The 25,629-nt window shown below is 36.8% G+C and overlaps 1 protein-coding gene across 1 annotated transcript in view; it reads right to left on the bottom strand.

The window, feature by feature from the left end:
• The window catches only part of LOC106065629 (octopamine receptor 1-like), a 104,144-nt gene that overhangs the window by 35,833 nt on the left and 42,682 nt on the right, over window positions 1-25,629 (bottom strand). The window lies entirely within an intron of this gene.

Here is a 25,629-nt window from a genome sequence, read left to right as displayed (position 1 = left end):
ATCTCAAAAGACCATCAGAAAATAGCAAACGACATGTTAAATCGACCCCTTTCACTTTCCCTTTCTTTCTGAACACTGCAAGTAGAAAAAGGGGGGGGGGCACACTGCAATAAAAGACCACGTTGCAATAAAAGGCCCACGGTTTATAGTTGGCGGTCCACTTGGAGGCAGTTTCAAGAACTGACGAGATTGACACCTTAGTGCCCAGAATCACGAACACTTTAGAACTCTTCAGGATGAAGTTTTCATTTTGTGAAGTTGGAACTCTTCAGTTTTATTTTCTTTTTAACTATTTATATATTGGAAATATGACGATCAGAATAAGAATAATACAACAACATATTTAAATAGTTTTTGGTCTGCCCACAAAAATAAATTATTCCAAGTAAAATTTTAATGATAGTTTTTTGATAGGCTCACTGTGATCTATAACATACTCTTACAATGCTAAACACTTGTTAAGGAGTGTATGTGTGTGGTGTGATGCAATCGTGAGTTGAAGTGATTGGTACGGTTGCGTGGGCTGAATAGATTTCTGATGTAACCATGAGGAGGTTTGACGTGGTTGAGGTTATAGATAGGAGTGTGAAAGTTGGAGAGAAGAACGAGGGAGAGACGAGTGACACAAAGACGTGTATTTTTAGATTGAGATTTCTCTTGGTTAGATAATTCATAGATCTACATTGAAGCTGAAAGCCGTGATATATACCATAAATACAAAGTTTATTCAGTTTAGTTTATTGTAACGTACGCTTTGTCTATATTTAGCCCAAGGTTGTCGGCAAGTTTTCAGGTAGCTCGGGGGATTCCAAGCAACTTTCTGTTTTTGAATAAATGTGATTGGTTAGAAATATTAATTATTGTACGATAATCTGTATTTTATTGGTCAATTGATTAACCAAGCGACAAGAAGAGATTAGTCACGTGGTAACGCCCAAAGGTCTGAAAAGATTCTAGATATTACCGCCAGTCTCGTGTTGGAAATCAAAGGAAGATGACATGATCATATTATTGTGTAGATCATTTAATTTAGTAGAAATATATATTTTATGTTTTATTCAATCACAGTATATCATTGTAACTATTGTGAATAGCTTTTTAAAGTTTTGAATTAAAGTATTTATATTTGACGAAGAGAAGTTTCTTCATTGATTATTATAATAATATACTTAGATCGTCTTATCGGCTAGCAACTTCTAGATGATCCTCTTATCAACTGGCAACTTCTAGATGATCATCTTATCAACTAGCAACTTCTAAATGATCATCCTATCAACTGACGATTTCTAGATCCTCAGCAACCACGATCATTGATTGTGCTGTTTAGATCAAGATAATCTTCAACGTGACATCTAGCACATAAAAGATCGTGACATTTATAAAGAAGCTTGTTGAAGTCTGATTCAAGTTCTACATTCCATACGCCTAAACAAGCTAATTGGTATCAGTGGTTTGGAGTGACAGACCAATGACCGAGGCTAACTACAAAAAAATTCTTTCTTTTTTTTTAATACTTTAAGATTTACATTCATACTCAAATATTTAATATGCCTGATGTATTTAGGTGGTTAATTGAAAACAAAATCCCTGTGTTTGTGTGTGTGTGTGCATGCGCGTGTGTAGATGGAAAGCTTTAATTCCAACATGCCTGTGCAAACAACAGTGGAGTTTTCTATATCAATGTGATGTCTATACCGCACAGGTTCTTGAAACATCCTTTCTAAATGTTAGACTAGTATCTCCGACGTTCTTCCATGTACCCCAGTCTAACAGGTAATTGTATCTCTCTTAAGTTGGTTCACAGTGTGTAAACATGTGTCCAAATTGTTCGCTGGAAGTGAAACTTTAAAAAAAAAACTAAATTTCATTTCAGCGAAGTCCACTTGATGGATTTCCTTTCCCCATTCTCCACAACATTTACTTAGTTCGTTCACCACCATTCTCTCTCCGCCTCTTTATGCCTCCCACCCACGTCTGAAGTCCTAGGCAAGGCAAGCCAAAAAAAAAGGATTTTTGGTCTGTTTTTTTCAATCAGTATTTATTTTTTAAAAGCATAAATAAATAAGGAGTTGAAAAAATGTAGTCCGTGTACTTGGCAGAAAAACTAACTCTGGTTTTGTGGCGGTTACACGTGATCTTTAAGTCAACCTGATTAAGTTCTGTTCAAAGTTAAGTCTCCAGGTCAACTTACTTATAGATTGCTGACGATTGTGTATACACAAAGTAACAAAATGGTATTTTTCATATAGGTATTCGTTACCAATTAAGATACTCCCAGCTACTCCAAGATATCATTCAACAGTATTGGCTGCTTTGATTTTTATTATACCAAAAAGATGTGACTCGTCCTATGATAAGTTTTTAACGTAATCACCCTTTGCCGGCTTCTCATTCTCTGTCGCCATTTCCATAAAATAACACTTTGACAAAGTTCTAAATTCACTTCGACCATAACAGCCATGATGGAATATCGAGCTGCATAACTATTTTCTTTATTGTAAGAGAATATAAAAGTAAAGTTTCCCTTCCAGATCTTGCAATCTTAAAGGCAGATGATGTTAAGGTCATTATCCACTGTAAGAGAATATGCTTATATTAGAATAGCCCCAGGCAATTAAAATCTCTTTTTCATAATATTCACTAGGTCAGAGGTTCCCAAACTTTCTCTCTAATGGAACACTTCGCACATTCTGACTTTTAATCGGAACACGTTTTTTTTTTAAAGAGACATTAATTCACGAGATGGCCTACTATTCAGGCCTCAAGAAACATTTATGGTTCCGCGGAAGACAGTTTGGGAAACACTGTACTACGTAATACCATCGAGAGGTGGTGGACGAGTGGTAAAGCGTTTGGCTTCCTAAGACAAGTCTCCAGTTCGAATCCCAAATTGAACTTCAGTGTTTTTAGTCCACGAACCGGAAATACGTTGGGGACCTACAAGCAGTTGGTCATTTTGTTGACCACATGGCAAACTCTTTAACCGTCGTCCGTAGACAGAGACGCGCTTTACATCATCTCTCTCCTCACTGATTGCATGGTCTAACAGCGGTACCTATATACACAATATATAAACGTTACACCAGCAAATGACCAGAGCTCGAGTTAAATATTGGGGCTTGCATCTAAGACGGACAACTAGCCAGCAATGTTGGTGTTTCTTTGTGCACTTGCTAGCACTGTCAAATCAAATTTCTAGCATTTTTTTCTTTATTGTTTAGTTGGCAAGTGATCTTTCAAGATGGCTTATTTGACAATGTTTCTCTATTTATTTCATAACCTCTGCCAAACTACCTTCTTTTCCTTATTTTTTTTTCTTTAGGTTACATTATATCACCCCCGTATTTCTCAATAACGCTTCTCTTCTTTATCGGTGTTACTATTTTTATTGTTTAATAATGTTAACTGGATCTTAAAAGTTGAAATCTACAGAAAGAGAAGATCGCCGTGTTTAAACTATATTATGAGCCTTCCTCCCCCCAAACCAATGTTTAATATATTGTTTCTTGTATGCTGTCATAAAGCTAATATAAAATAGTATTTGCATTGACCTTTTCGTAACTTAGATATGACCCAGGGCACGATTACATGTTAGGTCTGCCGAGTTGTGACAACTCTTAACCCCATAGAATCTAACTAGAAAGCCCGAGTTATCTCCGCTTGGTTGAAATCTTATTAAACTAGCAAAGTCCCGTCCATATACATTAGATCAATAGAGTGGCCAATCTCTCTCTTTGTGGACACGTGAAGTGTCTCCGATCTTATTGAGAACATGTTCTGATGTTCACAGCACTGTTAACTATGGACCTAACTATTTAATCTTAATAAAAACTATCATTATCTAGCTCTCACTAAGAATGGTCCACTATTTATTTTAAAACCAGTTTTTTTTTTTTTTTTTTTGAAATCAAGGGAAATCTGAGAATAGGAATCATATGTTTTTATTTTTATTTCAATGTTACCGTTTCTAAAAGTTCAGCCCCCCCCCCCCTAAACCTCCTTAAAAAAAAGTACGAATGATAAAGAGAACATTCCAACACACACACACACACACACACACACACACACACGCACGCACGCACGCACGCACGCACGCACGCACGCACGCAAGCACGCACGCACGCACGCACGCACGCACGCACGCACGCACACACAATTTCTAAACGTCGTCAAAGTAGAAAATCTGAAATTGGTACATTTAAAAATATTTGAATCCTAGAAAGTGAAAAATTTAAATCGTACTGATTTTCTTTAGAATAATTCGTAATGAAAAATAATTGAGTGTACTTATTAATATTTTTAATTTAGAATTATTTAAAATTTAATAAAAAAAGATAATGTGAGAAGGTAGCGCCAGAGGATCACAGGATTTGAACCTGTAGATGAAAGTAACGGCGACCACACGACTATACAGCCGAAATTGGTCTATTGTCACAAAGTAACCTCTTGACCAGGCTTCTCACGTCCGTCAATCATTTCTTTTTAAAGATTATTCTTCAAGTTCACCACACACATACACACATGCGCGCACACACGCAAGCTCACACATGCACACACACACATATCTATATTATACAATGCATAAAATGTTTATAAAATTTGTATTGTGATTTTAAAAAATTGCTTTTCTCTAAGATCTGCATTGTCATACAAAGTTGCCTAGTCTCTAAGATCTGCATTGTCATACAAAGTTGCCTAGTCTCGAAGATCTGCATTGTCATACAAAGTTGCCTAGTCTCTAAGATCAGCATTATTATACAAAGTTGCCTAGTCTCTAAGATCTGCATTGTCATACAAAGTTGCCTAGTCTCTAAGATCAGCATTGTCATACAAAGTTGCCTAGTCTCTAAGATCAGCATTGTCATACAAAGTTGCCTAGTCTCTAAGATCTGCATTGTCATACAAAGTTGCCTAGTCATTAGATCTGCATTGTCATACAAAGTTGCCTAGTCTCTAAGATCAGCATTGTCATACAAAGTTGCCTAGTCTCTAAGATCTGCATTGTCATACAAAGTTGCCTAGTCTCTAAGATCTGCATTGTCATACAAAGTTGCCTAATCTATTAGATCAGCATTGTCATACAAAGTTGCCTAGTCTCTAAGATCTGCATTGTCATACAAAGTTGCCTAGTCTCTAAGATCAGCATTGTCATACAAAGTTGCCTAGTCTCTAAGATCTGCATTGTCATACAAAGTTGCCTAGTCTCTAAGATCTGCATTGTCATACAACATAGTTGGCCAAGTCCTTAAAGATTTGTATTGCGAAAAAAAAATTGACGTTTTTCTACGATCTGTATTGTCATACATAATGGTCTAGTCTCAAAGATCTGTATTGTCATACATAATGGTCTAGTCTCAAAGATCTGTATTGTTATACATAATGGTCTAGTCTCAAAGATCTGTATTGTCATACATAATGGTCTAGTCTCAAAGATCTGTATTGTTATACATAATGGTCTAGTCTCAAAGATCTGTATTGTCATACATAATGGTCTAGTCTGAAAGATCTGTATTGTTATACAACATAGGTGGCCAAGTCCCTATCAATTTGTATTGTGATAAAAATTGCCTAGATTCTAAGATCAGTATTCTCATTCAAAGTTGTTTATTGTCTACGATCTGTGTTGTGGTGTATACTTTTAAGATCAGTATTCTCATTCAAAGTTGTTTATTGTCTACGATCTGTGTTGTGGTGTATACTTTTAAGATCTTTAATTAGCGGCGTAACAGTGTCTTTTTAATATTTTAAGAAATGCAATTTAGAAAAGTAAATACATTAAGCCTACAAACAATGGATGAAGATTTGAAAATATCAAGAGAAACATTTAAAATACATTTGGTTATAAAGACAATAAAACCATTAAACTGAAAATTGATAAAATATTTTTTTACAAAATTAATTTTAAAAAATTTCTGCTCATGCCGGGTATCGAACGCGTACTTTGGCACAGTCAGCTCGATGTACCAGCCACGTTAACCAATGAGCCAATACTACAATTGTGTAATCAACTAATAATTTGTTGGTACTTTGATTAAATAGACATCTATAACTAGATATAGATTTAGACTTCTTAGAACTCTAAAGATCTAGATCTAGATATGCCTCTAGTTCTAGAATCTATATATAATTTATAGCCTATTAGATTTACTTAAAAATATAAGCAAAAGTTAGATAATCTTTCAATAAACTGAAAGCAACTTCAAATTAATAAATAAATCAGTTATAGGTACACTAAGGCTGACTACGCCATGTTTTGTTATAGCCAAATTTAATTTTTTTTCTTTTTTGAAAAATTATAACGGTCAAACTGGACTTGTCCCCGAGTGGCTAACGAGTTGGTCATTCTGTTCTTAGTGATGCACATGAACTGTTATATTTCTAGGAAAGATTGTTAAAGCCGTTTTTGAGATCCGTGCCCAGGTTCCACCCTCCACCCTCTATGAAGTTCTGAATAGAGGTAAAAAGAAAGAATGAGATCGAAAACTCTATAACTAGCTCATGTTCAAGTCAGTTGAAGACAAGAAAAAAAAAGATCAATGCATACCGACTTGTACACTGAAATAGCCAGTTCTATCATTAAGAAACTTGGCGAAACTGCATTTCACCAAAACATGTTTCAGAGGAGCCTCTCTATTTTTCACTCAAACGTGTTTCAGAGAAGTCTCTCTATTTTGAGAATCTTTGGTCATTGTGTCATAATAACGTAACGTCTGATTTTGTAAGAACATGGGAACAAAATTTGCAGGTTTTCAGAATCCATATTTCAGTTTCAAGAGTTCCTGATGAATCGATGAGCAACAAAAGTTTTATGACTGACACACTCAGACCAAAGAACAAGAGGGCAAGACCAAGTTGACGGGACGGTTGAAAGGGGGCCGGGGGGAGTGTAGGAAAACCTTTGATCCGTTCGGCACTATGGCAAAGAAGCAGTTTTCGAATTTTATGTATCGGGTTAAGTGTGGCGTTAGAAGGCGTTGAAAGTGATCAAGAGTGGGTGAGAATACATTGGGCAGACGTTGGGCCTGATGGACATGCTTTGATTGATTTCACCCGATTGATATGGTTTGATTGATATAACCTGATTGATATGCTTTGGTTTTATTCGGTCTGATTTTGATTCGGTCTGTTAATCTCAAGTGTTCAAAGAAATACGTGCAACAGAGGCCAGCCTTTGATTTTAGTTGTAATACTCAATATTCAAATAACAACGAAACATACTACAGTTTATGGACAAACTACAGTTTATGGACAAACTACAGTTTATGGACAAACTACAGTTTATGGACAAACTACAGTTTATGGACAAACTACAGTTTATGGACAAACCACAGTTTACAGACTTCAGTTCGACTAACTTTTTCTCAATGAGGGGAACATTTTGTCTTTGTAGTTTAACGTTGAAATTAATATTAGTGTTTCTAATATTATATATTGATATATAACAGCTAAAATATTTTCTAATGTTAATAATAATAATAATAATAGTAATAATAACTGACAAGAAGGTGGATTTAATTGACCAGATGTACTCTTTATTGAGAAAATAAAAAACAAATTTCATTGGTCATCGATATCGCGATACCCGAAATAACAAAAAGTTATTTTTATCATAATACTAATGCAAGAAATTTAAAGCATATATTGCTGTTAAATAAAGTCTGGTAGGCTTAATGCACTTTGACGTCTAAACAAATACCCCCTAAAAGTTATCTAAATACGTTTTGAACTGGTCTTAATGAAACATATATATCGAGCTGCAAAAAAAAATTCATAGAATTTTAAAAATAATCAAACAAATCAAAATATGGAGAGAGAAAGAGAGAGAGAGTGAAATAAAGAGAGAGAGAGAGAGCTCAAGAAAGAGAGAAAGAGAGTTCAAGAAAGAGAGAGAGAGTTCAAGAAAGAGAGAGAGAGTTCAAGAAAGAGAGAGAGATAGAGAGAGCTCAAGAAATGAGAGAGAGAGAGAGACAGAGTTCAAGAAAGAGAGAGAGAGAGAGCTCAACAAAGAGAGAGAGAGAGCTCAAGAAAGAGAGAGAGAGAGAGAGCTCAAGAAAAAGAGAGAGCTCAAGAAAGAGAAAGAGAGAAAGAAAGAGAGAGAGAGAGCTCAAGAAAGAGAGAGAGAGCTCAAGAAAGAGAGAGAGAGAGAGAGCTCAAGAAAGAGAGAGAGCTCAAGAAAGAGAAAGAGAGAAAGAAAGAGAGAGATAGCTAAAGAAAGAGAGATAGAGAGCTCAAGAAAGAGAGAGCTCAAGAAAGAAAAAAGAGAATGAGAGAGAGAGTTCAAGAAAAGGAGATATACAAATACGTAGATGGTGGGAAAACTAGAGAGAAAGATATAAAGAAGACAGAGAGAACTGCGTCACACAGAACAAGAAAGAGTGGAGAAAGCAAAAGAAATATAGAAAGAAAGAAAAAGAGAGATAGAGGCAGCGGAGAGGAAAGGAGAGTCGAGAGAGAAAGAGAGATTGAAAAAGAGAGAAAGAGGAGAAAAATAGAGAGATTGGAGAGAGAAGAGAGAGAGAAAGAGAGGAGAGAGAAAAAGAGAGAGGAAAAAGAGAACGAGAGAGCCGAGAGAGAAAAAGAGGAGAAAGAAAATGAGTGGAGTGAGAAAAAAAGAATGAAGAGAGAGAGAAAGAGATAGAGGAGAGAGAGAAAAACAGAGCGGAGAGAGAAAGAAAGAACAAGGAGAGGAAGAGATGTTAAATGAAATAAAGAGACAAATTGTACAATTAATATTCTACAGAAGAAAACAAATATAAAAAAAATGGACCGAAGAAGAAACACATCAAACTTGCAAGCAGACCAATAACAAAAGAACAATAAAGATAGACCGACGAATTGAACTCTCACTGTACACTATTCGTGTCCTAAATAAACCTGACGTAGACAGCGGTACGACAGAGCTGTGTCCAGGACTTTCTCCTGAGATGAATGGAACAATAGAATCCTTCAGATGTGTGGCACCGTGCACTGCACGTTATGCAGACCCAGATTCCAACTGATTGGATGGATTTCTCTTGTGACTCGTTCAGCCAAAGCAGTTGTCATGTTCAAGACCTGTTCCTCGACCTCAATACTCACGCAGAATCGTTAAACTATGAAATGAAGGTGTGAGTGTTGTACAACGAGAAGGGACGAGTTCTTGTAATGTGTGAAATATGTTTTTGGAAAAGATCTTTACTAAATCTATCTACGAGAAAAACAAACATTATGGAAATGACTTCGAATATAAACCTTCCTCTTCTTGCAAACCGTACTTCTTGAAATCGTATCTAAGTTTGACTTAACATTTGGGGGTTATTTCTGTTCTAAAGAGAATCAAACTGTGTTATGTTAATCAATAGCCATTTATCATTAAAATATAATAGACCTACCGATTTTTTAAACAAGAAAGTATTTGTTTAAATTCTATGTTAAATTTTCTATTTTCAAGTTTTTGAAAATCTAGTTAGTAAGCAAGAAAAACATAAAAATCTTTTTTAAAAACAAAACAAAACAACAAAGCGTATACGAAGTGTAGTTGTATCCATTAGTTGTATCAATTAGCTTGGATTAGTCATGTAATTCAATTTGTAAGAGATCTAGAGCTACAACAAAAAATCTGTGCGGTTAGATAGATTGATACCTTTTGTTTAGCGCTATTTAATGCTTTTAGCTTTCTCGACAAGCTATATACCCTGGACCATTGGGGGGGGGGGGGAGGAGAGAGAGAGAAAGGGATATCTAGATACATTTTACCGTAATGGGTTTTTTTTATTAAAAAAAAGGGGGAGGGGGGGGGGGAAACGACCTGAATTTGAACTCATGACTCCAGCCCTCACTCTGCTAGTGAGGTGTTTATAATAAAGTATAGTTTTTATATAGAGCTACTTTCATGCTTATAGCATGCTCAGAGCGCTATGATCCAATCTCATTTGTGGATCAGTAGGGGTGGAGGGTATCTCCATGAAATGTATGGTGTTTTATTTCTAGCTAATTATAGAATGACACGTGACATGGCAAGGATTTTTACTAACGAGATCACTTTACGCCACTTTACGGAATAATTGCTTTATTTCCTGTTTTAAGTCAAGGTTCTTTGTTAGCATGTGTTGATACTAGTTGAAACGAGTTGCCCGATCTTTCCTCAGAACTCTGCTCTTCCTTTACTAACAAATCAGTCAAAAAAGAAAACAAATGGCAGCGTCTCTAGTTCAAAGGAAATTAAAATTAAATGCATTGTGTCCAATTTCATAGAATTTCATAGAATGATTGATTGATTGATTATTTGAATGGTCCCAATACAAATGTAATGTTAAAATGTAATGTTTATAAAACACAAAGGAAGTTTCCATAAAAGGGATATCTGAAGACTTGGATTTTGAATTTAGTGATTTTAGGAATCCCCGCGAGTTTATCCAAACTCTAAAAATGGTACCTGAAAAAAGTTAGGGAATTTAAAGCGGTTGGTCGTTGTGCTGGCCACATGATACCCTCAGACAAACATATTTGTTTATATGTGAGAATTCGTTTTCAAGAAAAATACAACAGTTACCAATAAGACAACAGCTCCCACATCTGCAAACACAAGAACGAGGTCATGGTCATCAGTGACGCTAGTGACTGGTCAGCCGTCTTAGAGACTGATGTCACTTGTTAACGTTTTATGTATGCAGGCTGAAAGTTGCATGTGGACCATGGGCATTATGAAGGTTTTTTTTCTGATCGCAAGGAAAGGAACATTTCTAAGTTGCAGGAATGGTTTTGGCACCCAACGGTATAAGCCGCAAACTAAATTAGATTAAGACTAAGATTGCTTTATTGATCCTTATGGAAATGTGTTGTGATTACAAGGACTCGTTTCTCATATAAGACAACACAACAAAAACATACACGTACATAGAACAGACACAACATAAAGAGTTCAGTGAGCGATTACACACAGGCATCTAGGTCCTTTACGTTTCTTGATCAACGAGTGGCGTTAATATAGTCTGACCGAGTAAGGAACGAACGAGTTTTTTTTTAAAAACAGGTTTCTGTTTTATTTTGTTTGAAAAAGGTAAACTGTCTTCAATTTGAATACTTAAGCTGTAAACTGTCTGAATACTTGAGCACCTTTTAATGAAGTTGATCCTTCAGTAGACTTTTCGTTTGGTGGCGAGACAATCTAACAAAGCGAAATCCAACCGAATGACTTGATACGAGTCTGCGTTATCTAGTCTACTTCCTTGTTGGACTTGTTGTCATGAAAGGTCACGTGGGTAAAAACTCACGAACTCCGGTACAAGGTCTAGGTCTAGGCTAATAATACATCCAGCGGATGTTTTCATGATGGAGGCTCCCACTGTGGAGCTGTACACGTTGTCTATATTGTCTGTGTCTGTCTAGTGAAAGCGAATTTCCGAACCTCCTAATTGGTTTCACCGAAGAACAGTGAATCTAAGACAAATTGACGCTACCACACAATTAGTGAATCTAAGACAAATTGACGCTGCCACACAATTAGTGAATCTAAGACAAATTGACGCTACCACACAATTAGTGAATCTAAGACAAATTGACGCTACCACACAATTAGTGAATCTAAGACAAATTGACGCTACCACACAATGGACCTCATTCACCAATCGTAACAAACAACATTTTACCACGTGGTTCTCTATATCTTCTATAAAAAAAACTACTTAATCACGTGATACGTAATTTTCATTGTTTTATCAATATTGTCACGTGGCTAAATGTTGTTTTTTTACGATTGGTGAATGAGGTCCATTAGTAAATCTAAGACTCATTGACCTACCAACTACCACACGATTAGTGAATCTAAGACAAATTTTGGTTACCACACAACTAGTTAATTTAGGACGTTACCACACAATTAGTGAATCTAAGACAAATTGACGTCACCACACAATTAGTGAAGCTAAGACAAATTGACGTCACCACACAATTAGTGAATCTAAGACAAATTGACGTCACCACACAATTAGTGAATCTAAGACAAATTGACGTCACCACACAATTAGTGAATCTAAGACAAATTGACGTTACCATACAATAAGACAAACTAAGTTTACCAACACATTTACTTATCTTTAAAATCGGCAAACCAATCTGGCCCTGAATTTAAAACCACCTTTAAAAAAAACACACACACATACACACACACACACAAAACACTGAGTTTTAATAATGACCCCTCTAGATTCAGTTATAATAACCTAAAGTAAAAAAATGAAATACAAGTAATTACATCTCGTATATATTGTGTAAACCTTACATTTTTAATTTTCCATAGCCCCAGTTTATTGAATATTGAACAGGCTGCAAGGTTAGCCTCGGTATCAGAACAAGGCACAAACTAGGAAACAGAATGAAAGTATGAAGTCTTCTTGAAACTATAAACAATTTGTTTCGAGAACACAGAAATGGAAAGTAAGGCACTACTCGTTATCGATACGAAATAGTGCTAGACTTCTTCAGATGTTTCAGATGTTCCTTCAGATTGGAAGATTATTACATCCAAGCTTAAACCTACCACTGAACATCGGGGGGGGGGGGGGCGGACAGCGTTCGAATCCGCGACAACCTTACCATCGAACGACATTCCAAAACACATACCACTCGACCAGGCAGCCATTCTGACATAATTGAATCTAGTTGAAAACTAGTTACTAAAGAACCCGCCTAAAACAAGTTTAAATTAGCTGCCATCCTTGCATTCACAGATTTAAAGTTAACTTCATTTCTGATAACATTTCTCAAACTTCTGGCTTGCTGAATCAAAAAATCAAAGCGCTATAACTCTGTTACAAAAAGTATATTTTAGATCCACTTGTCTCCCCTGCTTAGATTTTTTTTAAATGAAAAATTATCACCAATAACTGAGCCATAGTGATCGATCGTCATTCAATTGATTTGACCTGTTACTTGACAGTATCCCTGAGGTATAAATTCTAACCAGAAAACTTTATGCTTGAAATATTGATAGAGAAATCTAACATCAAAGAAGTAGGGTTTTTTTTCATCTTTTTTTTCATAGCACAATGAGTCAACAAAATAAATATTTCATAGCTGGGCAGCCAGTGGGACGTAACTCTATACTGGGAAATGTTCACGAGGAAGTGCAATCTAATTATCTACCCCTGCATATTGCTCAACACATGGACATGTAATATTTATGTTATAAAATTTATGTAGATTTCTATGCAGAACTTTTTTTTTCAAAAATTTTAGCATCCAGAATCTTTTTTATTAAGACAAATGAGTTTTTAACACGTCTGAGTGAGTGACATTAGTGTAATCAAGATTGACTGATCAGGACAATGGAATAAAACATGAAATATAGACATTTAATCCTATAAATGTGGGGTAAGATTGCATTGAAATGAAGATTTCCATACATCGAGGTTTGGATTAAACTTTGGGAAAGATTTGATAGTGGGCGGCAGATAGAGAGAAAATAGAGAAAATTTGATAACCCTTGCTTATCGCTTTTAATTAATGTTAGTATACAGAGAAATGGACATTGGTTTATGGTCCACTTTTTTACTTTTAATTAAAGTATCAATCAATGTAGAGTCAAAGTACTTAAAGACAGTGGTGACCCTAGGGACACAGTTACCCAGGGTGGTCAACGCGTGGTGTTCATTCTCACACATTTACTCATTACCACCATAAAAAAAATAACTTTTCTTTTTCTTGAACTAAAGTACAGTAAGCTAAGTCATTCACTATATACCACATTTATTGATTGTTAAATTCATTAATTGCTACACAATAGTGGGTTGTTAAATTCATTAAGTGTTACACACTCCTTAAGTGTTACACATTCATTAATTGTTTGTTGATTGTTACATTCATTGATTGTTACACAACTGTTAAAGGAATGTCAATGGAATTTAACATTTCGTTCTATCTGATATTTTATTCAACAAAATTAGAAGCAGAGACTTAACATTCAACAGAAATAGTTTTCTTCATTAGAATTCAATCAACTCCTTATGGAAATGGTTTTACACCATGCTGTTAGACTTGCACTATCAAAGGAACCAATGCAACTTGACATACTCTAAAGGACACAAAAAGTGAAAAAAAAGTTACATAAGAATTTTATTCTTTTAATTTTTTACAAAATTTTCTTCTCTGGATTATAATCTTACCAGTACTTTCAAACTTCCACATTGTTTTCGTTGCCGGATATCAAAGGCGTGTCTGAACCATTGTCCATCTAAAATGTCCTAAGTAAAAAGTCAAATAGATCCACTGCTCAGGTGGGACGAGCTCTCATCAAAGGGCATTACCATCGCACAACTGTAGCCACTAGTACACTAGAATCTATAAAAACTATCGCACTACTGCTAGTCACCATGACAACCAGCTGCTAGTCACCATTAGACTGGAATCTATGACAGCCATCGCACAACTGCTAGCCAACATTACACTAGGTTAGGTTCTATGACAACTATTGCTTACATGAAAGCAGTTTACATATCCATTGCCGCTGGCACATAGATTTAGTTCAAATCACGGATAAACGTTTCGCTAGTGTAACGTTTTCAACATGTTGATTGAATTTCATTTATGGCAAAGAATTTAAATATACAACATATAATATACAATAATGCTTCTCGTAACTAGCTACTCTCACTTAGTTTTAAAGTTTTCTACTTATCGAAAAGTTCCTTTTTTACAAAGTTTATATCAAATCATTCTTCGGTCTGTCTGTCTGTCTGGTTAAAGATCTCTACACGTTATTTCTCCCACACTCAATCTCGGATCAAGTTGAAATTTAACACAATTACTTCTTGAACCTGACAAAGCAATAATCATTAAAAAAAAACAATTAGCTAATTAACTATTGGTAATGATTTTTTTTGTATTCAACAAGGGGAACAAATTGTACTTCACAGATGTGGTATAAGTTGAATTAATCCCCTTAAAGGAGGCTTTAGCCCTGAGTGATCAATAGTTTTTTTATGTATTTAAAAAGCGATCACAGTAACATTCATCCATATACCCCTAGCCCCTCACTTTCCCAACTGATCCAGACAAGTGACAGGATCATAGCGCATTGAGACAACTGATCCAGACAAGTGACAGGATCATAGCGCATTGAGACAACTGATCCAGACAAGTGACAGGATCATAGCGCATTTAGACAACTGATCCAGACAAGTGACAGGATCATAGCGCATTGAGACAACTGATCCAGACAAGTGACAGGATCATAGCGCATTGAGACAACTGATCCAGACAAGTGACAGGATCATAGCGCATTGAGACAACTGATCCAGACAAGTGACAGGATCATAGCGCATTGAGACAACTGATCCAGACAAGAGACAGGATCATAGCGCATTGAGACAACTGATCCAGACAAGTGACAGGATCATAGCGCATTGAGACAACTGATCCAGACAAGTGACAGGATCATAGCGCATTGAGACAACTGATCCAGACAAGTGACAGGATCATAGCGCATTGAGACAACTGATCCAGACAAGAGACAGGATCATAGCGCATTGAGACAACTGATCCAGACAAGTGACAGGATCATAGCGCTTTGAGACAACTGATCCAGACAAGTGAGAGGATCATAGCGCATTGAGAAAGCTAAAAGCACGAAATTGCGCTAAACAAAAACAATAGGGTTTTTTGCTGAACATAAAAATTATATATGTGTCAGACGCGAATAGCCCAATTTTCAGTAAAAGAAATTACAAAAGTCATTTCTCTACAGAAGAAGTTACGAAGGCTATATAAAATACAACCACAGACCTATATATACTACAATAAATATAGGTTTTTGATTGCTAGTTACGATTTATTTAGGTAGGTGCTGTTTTACTATTACATACCAAGTATTAGAGTTTAGAAAAACCCAGGTTTGTTTCTTGTGCAACGCTATTAGCTAACACCTCATATCATCTCTCCTTTAGTATATTTAGATCTATAATCTAATTCTAGTCTAGATCTATATATAAAAATCGAATAGATCTAGTAATAGTATAGATTCTATCTTGAGACTAGATTGCCGAGTCTAGCCTATGCTATGCCTATAGTCAGTTTTTATTAGAAAAAAGTCTAGATATTAATAAAGACTAAAGTTTTTTAATTATTAGATTATTAAATATAGACATAAGACATAGATCTAATAATACTGTAATACGTTTACTATACTCTATACTTAATCTACTAGACTATAGATCTATCTATAATCTAGTCAATCTAGATCTATACAATATTCATTATAATACTTCTACTTATAATGACTTATTTAATAAGTTAGTACTTAGACTTAGATCTATTATAGTTTATTAATAGATTTACTTTTCAATGCCTAGACCTAATAATAAAATTGCGAATTATGTCTATAATGACTGATTATTATTTTTTTTTAATAATAATAGGCCTACTAAATATAGGTCTAGACTCTACTTAAATCTAGTCTAAAATAATGACTGTCTGAGACTCTAGATGATTGAGAAGTTCACATAGAGGTGTTTTTAATAATACGGCATGTCGGCTGAAAGTATATAAAGTGCTTTTTTTTTTTTTGTAAAAATAAAAAAGAGGCTCCGGTACTCAGTGATAGATTGCCTAACTTTCAACTAATAATAAATTAACAATTAACGTTGAATTACAAGAAAAGTAATAATTTTTCCCGACATTGAAAAAAGGTGCCGGTACCCCGTATCGGTGCGTACCGTCACAAAAATATATGTATATCTCAATCTTCTTTCATTTATTTATTTTTTTTGCGGGGTTATTGCTACTTAATACATTGATACCGGATCGTTTTAAATAGGGCCTAAGTATACAAGCAGGATTTCGAGCATTGGATACATTTATTGAAGTACAAAGTTTTATGGAAGAGGCAATACATTAGTAGTTTGAAGTTTGTAACTTCTTAAATTCAGGCTAAAAATATCGAAGCCTACATTTTTACACTTATTTCTAAACAATTAGAAGAGATGGACTGACTCATAGTGTAGCTTGTGTACATCTGCAAAAACACAAACTCAGTTAGACTTTCAAAACTATTAAAAGAAAAACTTAGTGATTATTTTTACTGTATAATTCTATTATTATTCCTTTTTAGAATTAGGATATAAACAAAAATTTGCCATATGACTTTATCTAACAGAAAAAAAAATTAAACTTACGTCTATTTATGCGGTTATTTATAGTTACCTAGTAATATAAAATATATTGAACTAACACGTACATTCATCATAATGCAGCCATGCGATTTTTCGTTTATAAACATAGCATTATTTAGGACCAATATTTTACAAAGGCTGCTTGGAGAAATCAGGTATACCCATTAGGAGAAAAACGACCCCTTTACTCAAGAAAAATTTAAGAAACTAGAACAGACACAAAATAAACAGTGACATTCATAACAAAATAATATTCAAAATTGATTAGAGTAACACTTTTTAAGTAATCATTCAAAGTTTAAAATCACTACAATTTTTTTCAACAATTATTTTGTGTATGAAATAGTGTATCCGAAAATGCCGGGTACATGAAATAAGCTAGTCCTAAAAAAACAACACAGATCCTGGGTAAAATACTCATCAAATAAAGTACTGTAAATGTGTAGTTTCACGCGCTAGTTTCAAGTCTTTTCTTTTTATAGCCTCTATCGGGTTATATCCCAACTACCCGTATATTTGTGCAGAATTTTTTCTCTATCAGGTACACTTACAATTATAGCATAATAATGTCAGTCCAACAAACCCTATTGGTCAAACTATTTCTAATCGCGCAAATTTATTGTTGTTTGTCTAGAATCCCCACATTGAATTACATGACCGATACAAACTAGTTTGCACAATTACACTTGATATAAGCTGTGTTTTTTTTTAAAAGTATTTTTTATGTTTTTCTTTCCTCTTGAGTTCAGCCCCTGGTGGGTGCTACCCGGTACGTCCCGGAGTCACTATCCCTAGTAACGCCACTGCTTGAGGACAGTTGAGATAAATGTGAAATGAGAAAATTCGCATTAAACATACAGCAACATACAGAGTTTGTCTGGTGGTATTTACAACACAAAAATTATAATAACAAGAAACCTTAACATAAAGTATACTTCATAATATACACACCGCTAACACAGTAATGCTTTGGCTGGTTGAAAAGAAGGAACTCCTCAATACTGTGAAGAGATGAATGCTGAGCTGGTTTGGTCCTAGTGTAAGACATGACTACCTATCAAAAGTCATCCTTCAAGGTAACAGTGGAGCGAGCATAAAGAAAAGGTCGTCCAATTTAAAAACTGGCTGGACATCGTTAAAGAATGGACCGGCCTCTCTCTTGATATTCTGCTTGAGGAAGGCTTCTGACCCGGAAAAAAGAAGATTCAGTTACAGCGTTACGCGAGCTGTCACAGCACCCCTATGTCACAGCACTGCTACGTCACAGAACCCCCACGTCACAGCACCCCTATGCCACAGCACCCCTATGCCACAGCACTGCTACGTCACAGACCTCTACATCATTGCAACCGTACGTCACAGCACCCGTACGTCAAAGCATCCCCCACGTCACAGCACCCCTATGCCACAGCAATTACTTTACATCACCCGTACGTCAAAGCATCCCCCACGTCACAGCAACCCCTATGCCACAGCAATTACTTCTCAGCACACGTACGTCACAGCATCTCCGCGTCACAGCACCCCTATGTCACAGCAATTACTTCATAGCACCCCCACGTCACAGCACCCTTATGTCACAGCAATTACTTCATAAACCCCCACGTCACAGCACCCTTATGTCACAGCAATTACTTCATAAACCCCAACGTCACAGCACCCTTATGTCACAGCAATTACTTCATAAACCCCCACGTCGCAGCACCCCTAAGCTACAAGTCAATGAACAGATGATGATAATGAACTAATAAAAAAAAAGAATGTAATCTATGCAAGTAGACTGTGTCTCTAGTGTCAGTTGGATGTAACAGCAGATTACATCTGGGTTTAAACCTAGGCCATCATAGAGACTCCTTATTAAGAAATAGTAGTAGATCTAGAAGTAGTTCTGTCTTTAGAACAATTGCAGCCTCTACTTGAAATAAACCAAACTTGAATCGCTCTAAAATTGCTTTCTCCTAGCTTTCTAGACCAAACAAACACGAAAAAAAACACACACACACACTGCTAGTTGAGGTCATAGGTCAAAGAAAATTGCTTTCCTCGGCACGTTCCACAATCAGGATAAAAACCTGGAAAACAGATGGCGTAGTGCATCATCTTTGATTGATTGAAAATCTATCAATATTCAGCATATTGAGCTTGCATATAAACCTGCCACTGGGTTCTGTTAATTAGTCAAAGATCACATATTTTTGCTTCATTCGTATCAAAAATTTGAAATAGAAAATTCAAACTATTTATAGAAGGCTACATATTGTTTAAATAAGCGATTCTGATCAAATACTAAGCAAATCTTCATCAATGAGATAAACAGAAGAACAATTTAAATTTAATCTCGGCTGAAACAAGCACGACTGCTCAGAACATGTTAGACTAATTTTAGAATATGCGTCATCTGTTTGAGACTCTTCGTGTCAAGAAAACCTAAGTTAACATTCGAGCATGGAACTGGTTGCATGAATCAGCCATGAAAACCAATGACTTAGTAGAGTTTATATCTCTTAACATGTAAACTAGATGGACTCATGGACACTCATGGGACGTGTTATTGCCAACATCTTTCACAGAACGTCTGTAATTTATAAGATAAGAGCATAACAAACTAAAGGGATCTATCAGTGAACGAAATTAAAATGATTCCTGAAAGCAAAGGTAGCGAGAGAACCAGCCAGCCAGAGCACTTGTGGTGAATGTGTCATTAGGGTATATCCGACAGGGGAAACATTTTCTTATTGTGGTTTAACTACATAATATATAAATATCAAGCAAGCTTGTACATACAGCGTACATGCAACCTTGTTAGTAATTCAGTATCAACCTTTCTAAAAGTAAATCTTCATAATTTTAAATGTATAGTCTTTCATTCTGAAGATTAAGGCTGAGTGTAGTATTTCACGCAACCCCAGCTGAGACCTGCATATTTTGCCGCATATCAGTTCTTTCAACGCCAGTAGAACCAGTGGGGTTGTAGAGGAGTTGCAACTGTTGGGGACCTATTAAAGATAACCGATCGATGCACAATGACATTATCTACGATTAATCTTTTCCATTCATGATCCATCAGCATTCAATCAGTGAAAAGCTAACGGTGAACAACGGAACAATTGTTAGACCTGATCAGAAAGTGTCAAACTCAGTATCGGACAGAGAGAACACCGTTGGCTGCAATGGTGAGTTTATCCCTTGTCTGAAGTGATTGGTAGGTTCCCAGGCTAAATAGTGTTTATTTGGCCATCATCATCATCAAACTCCATTAGAGTGAGGGCTTGAGAGGCTCAAATCCTCTCTTGCAAAAGCCCTGGACAGAAACCCTGCTGTCTTGCGTAGTGCATAAATGTCGCCATACAGGTCGAGAATTTTGGGTTTCCCAGACCTGTCGAGACGGAGATCAGCAAGTCTGGGGCAGTCAAACAGAATATGAGGCACGGTTTCCGCTTCTTCCCCGCAGCGGGGGCACCGTGAATCAAAATTTGGCCATAGCCGTGAGAAATATGAGCCAACAGGACAGTGGCCTGTCCTGCACTGTGCTATAATAGCTTGCTCAGGCCTGGACAGCCTCCGCCACGGGGAAGTGCGGTCAGGGTGCCTCATGCGCTCCCAGACTCCACGGGCTTTTTGGGACTTGTCCCAGCACTCAAACCACTTTTCCATTTCTGTTTTTTGTATTATAGCCAGGGCTTGATGAAAGCTTACAGCCTGATCAGTGGGTGGAATTTGCCCTCCCTGGTGGGCCAAAGAGTCTGCAATTGTGTTGCCAGTCACACCTATGTGACTCGGTACCCACTGCATTATTACAGGGGTGCCATAGCGTTGTTTAATGTTATGTGAAGCCATGATGACAGTGTTGATATTAGGGGGCCATGGTCCGGGGCTTTGCAAAGCCTGTAGTACAGATTTTGAGTCAGTGACCACAACAATCTGTGTTGCCCTCAAATGTCCCTCGCCGAGTTGAGAGTCAATGACTTTTAAGGCTTCACAGACTGCCATGGTCTCCGCATCAAAACTGCAAACACTACCACATGGTCCAAAGATTTTGACTGTGTAAGAGCCAAGAAAGTCGATGTAGGCTCCATAGCCTGCTCTTCCAGAATCTATTGATGCCAACCCGTCAGTGTATGCAAAAATAGGACTTGGCTTGAAGGTATTAATGGTCTCTAGAGGTAGGATTTGAAGGTCGTTAGATGAACGGCTTTGCTTATTGGCATTAGGGTCTACTAATTTCAAGCGTATGTCTGGGGTCGTTGGGCGACACCAAGGGGGAAGGGGATGAAAGCGTTGAATGTTTTGTCGGTTGGTGGAGAGGCCAGCTTCATCAGATAGTCTAGTGGCATGATGCATAAAAGACTGCATCTGGATACGTCTTCTGCATCTCCAACCATCCACTAGTTTTCTAGCTGGGAGGTATTCATCCAGCTTTTTATACCGCTCATAGCAGGTCAGTACTGACCTTTCCCTCCTAAAGTTTAGTGGACCTATATTAGCCATTATTTCAGCCGCATTTACTGGACTTGTCCTAAAGGTTCCACAGACAAATCTTAGTGCTTGGGACTGTATTTTATCAAGTTGTTCAAGAGCAGTCCTAGAGCCATAAATTTGCACAGGTAGTCTGTAGTCTATCTGTGATCGGACTGCTCCTAAATACAGGGATCGGAGCATGTCTGCTCGGGCTCCCCACTTCGTGGATGCCAGCTTCCGCACAATGCAAAGTTTCCCTGAGGCCTTTCTTACAACATCCTGGATGTGCTCACACATTATTAGTTTGCGATCTAAAGTTACACCAAGGTACTTGGGTAGCTTTTCCATGCTGAGAGCCACTCCGTTGAGGGAGAGCTGGAAAGGTTGCCCGAAAATGCCAGACCCGAGCGTGAACAGAGAATAGACCGTCTTTATTTGGCCAAAGACCCCTCCGTTGTTTTCCTTACTTCTAACAATATCAAATAATAAATGAGAAGATCACTTCTTGACACCTACCTCCACAACTCTCCTTCGTAACAATTAGGGCCTAGTCTTATTAACACTATTTGATTATTCTTCTGCGTTTCAGTTCTTATTTGAAATTATTGATAGGATGTACTATTATTTTTTTTTGGCCTGGGCCCATTTTTTATTACGCCCTGCAAATTCTTACATAATAATTTTGGCGTACCCTGTAACCCTTATTTTTGCACTTTCGCTAAAACTGCTCACATTTTAACAACCCCCCTCCCCCGCCCGCTCTTCAGTTTCTTACACCAAATAATGTCACTATGAAGGAAGCATTAGACTCCCACTCTATAATTACAAAGCTTATATCAACTCACTCTCTGTTTGTGTGTCTGGTCAAATGTTTGGTACAACCAATCTCGGATCTAAGAAATTTTGCAAAATTACACCATTTACCTGACTAAACAAGACTCAAGGAAAAAAATTAACCCATTACTTAATGAACTATTGGTAATTGGTATCTCGAACAAGGAACAAACAGGAAAAATAGGACGAGACTATAGAGACAATAGAAAACTATACAATCTTCTATATTCATAAGCTCTCCACTAGCAGAGGGGTTACCGTGTTGGCTTGAGAAGCCTGAAAAGGCTTGAGCCTTAAGTTTGAATTCAGGCTGTTTCCCCTTTTTAAAAATATTTCTATGAATGCTTTTTATTGTTAGTCTAGAATACTGTAGATCTATTACACATTGAATTACACGACTGATCCAAACTAATTGATAGAAGTACACTTATTATAAGCTTTGAATTTTAAAAAAAAGTATTACAAATATGTTCTTGTTTAAATCTGATGAACTCTGTAGAACGTACTGATTAAGTTGAAACTTTACATAATTATTCATTTTCGATAAACACATAAAGCAATCCAATCATTGACCAATTATTTAATCAATTAGTCATAATACATTTATTTAAGTCTATATAGAAATGTACGACGTAAACAAGAGATCAGCCTCATGTACAGAATTGGATCTTTAACGGACAATGTTCAAGTAACAAAAGACGTGGACCTACCATCACTGAGGCTCGAGACATAGAGTTTTAATTCAGACTGGAACAACTTTGGAAAACAAGAGTTTTTGAAAGGGTAGCACGGAAACCTTCTCCCAGTAACCCCCCACCCCCTTAACAACTGGTCCACTAAAGTGACTGGACCATAGCGCGCTGGACATTCAATAAGTTTTAAAGATGCGCTAAGAAAAAAAAATGAAAATATTTCCAGTCTAGATCTATTGAAAATTAATTACATGATTGTTTCAAAATAATTGATGCTATTTCACTCAATATAAGTTTGTTATTTAAAGCATTGTTTAAAATTGTACATGTTATCTGTTTGTTTTCAAAGACAGCAGCCCTGCACAGTCACTGCGCACACATTCACATTCCCCCCCCCCACCCCGCTGTATCTTTTTCTAATTCTCTCTCTTCTTATCAACCGCTTCTTGACATTCTCAATTCTTTCTTCAATCCTTTTTCTATTTTTCAAATTCTATCTATCTATCTATCTATCTATCTATCTATCTATCTATCTATCTATCTATCTATCTATCTATCTATCTATCTATCTATCTATCTATCTATCTATCTATCTATCTATCTATCTAGCTAGCTAGCTATCTAGCTATCTATCTATCTATCTATCTATCTATCTATCTATCTAGCTAGCTAGCTAGCTATCTAGCTATCTATTGATATTACTTCAGCGTAATGTCACATGCTGCCTCAGACATTGAAATCTATATGACCCCTCTACAATGCCAGTCAATGAGATCGTATAGCATGGCTTCTGGCTATTGTCAGTTCTCATCCGACAACTGTCACCCACTGACATCTATGAGGCCCCGGGAGCTTACTGTCACTTAAAAGTAAAACTGTTAGCGTCAGCTGGTTCACGTGCGCCGAATGCGTAACAAATGCTAAACGCAAAGTGTTTGATTTGGGTCTGGGTGAACTCTGTGTTAACTCTACACACTATTCAGTTAGAAATAGAACACACTGGAACAAGTACTAACTGACGCATCGACACACTGCCCACTGAAACACTGACACACGGACCTACTTACGTATTGACACAATACATGCTGACACACAGAAACACGCATTGACACAGTATATACTTACACACTATGCACTGATACAAAGACACACGCATTGACACAGTATATACTTACACACTATGCACTGATACACAGACACACGCATTGACACAGTATATACTTACACACTATGCACTGATACACAGACACACGCATTGACACAGTATATACTTACACACTATGCACTGATACAAAGACACACGCATTGACACAGTATATACTTACACACTATGCACTGATACAAAGACACACGCATTGACACAGTATATACTTACACACTATGCACTGATACAAAGACACACGCATTGACACAGTATATACTTACACACTATGCACTGATACAAAGACACACGCATTGACACAGTATAAACTTACACACTATGCACTGATACAAAGACACACGCATTGACACAGTATATACTTACACACTATGCACTGATACAAAGACACACGCATTGACACAGTATAAACTTACACACTATGCACTGATACAAAGACACACGCATTGACACAGTATATACTTACACACTATGCACTGATACAAAGACACACGCATTGACACAGTATATACTTACACACTATGCACTGATACAAAGACACACGCATTGACACAGTATATACTTACACACTATGCACTGATGCAAAGACACACGCATTGACACAGTATATACTTACACACTATGCACTGATACAAAGACACACGCATTGACAAACTACATGCTGAATTAAGGACACACGCATTGATACACTATATACAGACACACTGACACACACATTGAGACACCATATACCGATACACGGACACACGCATTGAGACACCATAAAACCGACACACGCATTAACACACTATTTACTGACTCACGGATACACGTTTTGATACACTGCTCACTGATACAAGGACACACGCACTGACACACTACATACTGACACATGGACACGTCCACTTTGACAGAGACGAACAACTTCCTAAAGTTAAGAAAACGTGGGAATTGAGATGTCTTAAAAAGTTAATGGGCGACAAAAGTCTTAATTTCTCTTGTTATCATTTCAATTACCTAATGATAGAGCACTAGCTTTGCGCTGAAGTTCTTGGGTCTGAATACTGGAGGTGAAGACTTAGATTTTTTTAGCCTTTATTTCCAGACGATTCTTGTAACTCATATAACACTGAAACTTTTTAGATTAATAATAATAATAATAATAATAGTTACATTTACTTCCGGCAGAAGGCAACCGCCGACTAACCGCCTAACGTTCTCCTTTCACTTCCAACTCAGGTTTCATCGCACTATTTGCTGAGTCCAGTGTATTGATTGCCTACAGACGATTACGTCGCCCGTGTTCCTCAGTCCAAGACTTCTTCTTGTCTGTCATTAGCTGTCAGGACCTAGCATGGAAACA

This window comes from Biomphalaria glabrata, chromosome 1 (assembly GCF_947242115.1).
Source record: "Biomphalaria glabrata chromosome 1, xgBioGlab47.1, whole genome shotgun sequence".
Classification (NCBI taxonomy): Eukaryota; Metazoa; Mollusca; class Gastropoda; family Planorbidae; genus Biomphalaria; species Biomphalaria glabrata.
This window is presented reverse-complemented; position numbering and strand designations above follow the sequence as displayed.